Source organism: Cebus imitator, unplaced genomic scaffold (genome assembly GCF_001604975.1).
Source record: "Cebus imitator isolate Cc_AM_T3 unplaced genomic scaffold, Cebus_imitator-1.0 Scaffold564, whole genome shotgun sequence".
Classification (NCBI taxonomy): Eukaryota; Metazoa; Chordata; class Mammalia; order Primates; family Cebidae; genus Cebus; species Cebus imitator.
Genome location: NW_016107879.1, coordinates 117,752 through 120,185, shown reverse-complemented (window position 1 = coordinate 120,185; position 2,434 = coordinate 117,752).

Genomic DNA, 2,434 nt, shown 5'->3' with positions numbered 1-2,434 from the left:
ACCATCATCACCATCACCACCACCACCATCACCATCATCACTATCATCACCATCATCACCATCACCATCATCACCACCATCATCACCATCACCGTCATCACCATCATCACCATCATTACCGTCATCACCATCACCACCATCATCGCCATCACCATCACCTACTTTCAGCACTTTTCCACCTTCCCAAACTGAGACTGTCTCTCCACTAAACACTAACTCCCCACTCCCTCCCCCAGCTCCTGGCACCCACCATTCTACTTTCTGTCTCTCTGGATTTGACTACTCCAGGGATCTCATCTAAGTGAAATTGTATTTTTTTCACTCAGCACAATGCCCTCAAGGTTTACCCATGTTGTAACGTGTGTCAGAATGTCCTTCCTTCTTTTTTTTTTGGAGACAGATTCTCATTCTGTTGACCGGGCTGGAGTGTAATGGCATGATCTCGGCTCACTGTAACCTCTGCCTCCCGGGTTCAAGCAATTCTTGTGCCTTAGCCTCCCCAGTAGCTGGCACTACAGGTGCACACCACTACATCTGGCTAATTTTTGTGGGTTTTGTTTTATTTGAGACAGGGTCTCACTCTGCTACCCAGGCTGGAGTGCAGTGGTGTGATCTCAGCTGACTGCATCCTCCGGCTCCTGGGTTCAAGTGATTCTCCTGCCTCAGTCTCCCAAGTAGCTGGGATTTCAGGCGCCTGCCACCACGCCTGGCTAGTTTTGTATTTTTAGTAGAGATGGGGTTTCTCAATGTTGTTCAGGCTGGTCTCGAGCTCCCGTCCTCAAGTGAACCGCCTGCCTCAGCCTCCCAAAGTGCTAGGATTACAAGTGTGAGCCACCGCGGCCAGCCACCTTGCCATTTTTCATAGACTGCATAATTTTCCCATTCCTACTCCTGAGAGGTTGTGGACCCAAAGTCCCAGAGACTCACCAGGCAAAGGCCTGCCCCACCTGCTCAGCCTCTTTCTCTCCCTTCTGGTTCTCTCTGGGTCATGCAAATGCAAGCAGGGAGGTCACTGTCCCTGGAGCTCCTGGGGTAGCCTCTCCCAACTCAGAGGGCATCTGCCCACAGAGCCACAGGTGTGGGGTCTCCAGGCACTGCCTGTCCCGAGTTCACGTGGAGCAGGTGAACCCTCTAACAGCAATGGATGCTGGGTCCCAGGCCCCCCCAAACCCCCATACCCTTTTCCTTTTCAGTAGAATTCTACCTGCCTCCAGCCCTTCCTGTGTGTAAGGAAGCAGGAGTTCCCACCATGGCACCTGAGGCAGTGGCGTCCTCTGACCCCTCCCAGGGAGCCTGCGCTCTCAGCCTGGGGCCCGCCTTCTCTCCCTTTCCCTTCATCCAGCAAAAGTGGGTTCGCTCTCCTTTTGGAGACAAGCAGCCTCCTTGCCCTTGGTGCCTGATATTCAAGCTATGGTAACACAGCCCCATGCAGGGTGGGCGACTGAAACAGACGTTTGTCATCTGCAGGCCTTGGGGCTGGATGTCCAAGACTTGGGTGTCGGCAGGGTTGGCTTCCTCTCAGGCTATGGGGCAGAGTCTGTTCCTTTCTTGTCCCTTAGGTGCTGGCGTTTGCTGGCAAACTTTGGCACTCCTGGGCTTGTAGGAGCGTCCCCCTTGTCCCCACCTTCATGCTCTCGTGGTGTCCTCCTGTGTGCATGGCTGTGTCCACATGTCCCTTAAGGAGGACCCTGGTCACAATGGATGCAGGGCTGATTCTACTCCCATGTGACCTCATCTGCACCAACTGCATCTGTAATGACCATAGTTCCAAATAAGGTCACATGCTGAGGTACTGGGATTAGGACTTCAATGTATGAACTCTGAGGAGGGGACATAATTCAGCCCCCTAACGCACACACAAAATGAAGCCCTTTGGACTCTGGTGAGGGGAGAAAGGTGACCCCAGCACAGCTGCCAGCTGCAAAAAATCTACATTCTCTTGTCAAAGCTGTTTTACGGGTTAAACAAGAGCCCCCAGTGTCTCCTGCGCCTTCGTCAGGGACCATCTGCTGATCCTGCAGCACTGACTGTCACGGCTTCCCCTGCATCCACACAGCGCCTGGGCAAGCTCTCCTCGCCAGGCCTCAGGGCCATCATCTGCAAGCTGGGAGTGATGGCAGCCCCGGCCCCATCTCACTCTGGAGAAACAACAAAACCCACAGCAGAGCTCAGCCTGCGCACTGCTCCTGCTGACTTTCATGAATATTCAGCCCTGCAAGGGTGCGATTCCGGGAAATCTGACATGTGCTGGGGGCTGAAGGAGGCACCAAGATTTTTTACTTGTGTGTTGCACACATGCCAGTGAGGAGCCCAGCCTCCCTGTGGGTTTGGCCAGTGTGCACTGACCAGGCAGGGGTCTCTAACCCTGGGCCTTTGAGTCTGGGCTCTGTGACCATAAGCTCTCTGACCCTGGGTTCCGTGACCCTGGGCTCTC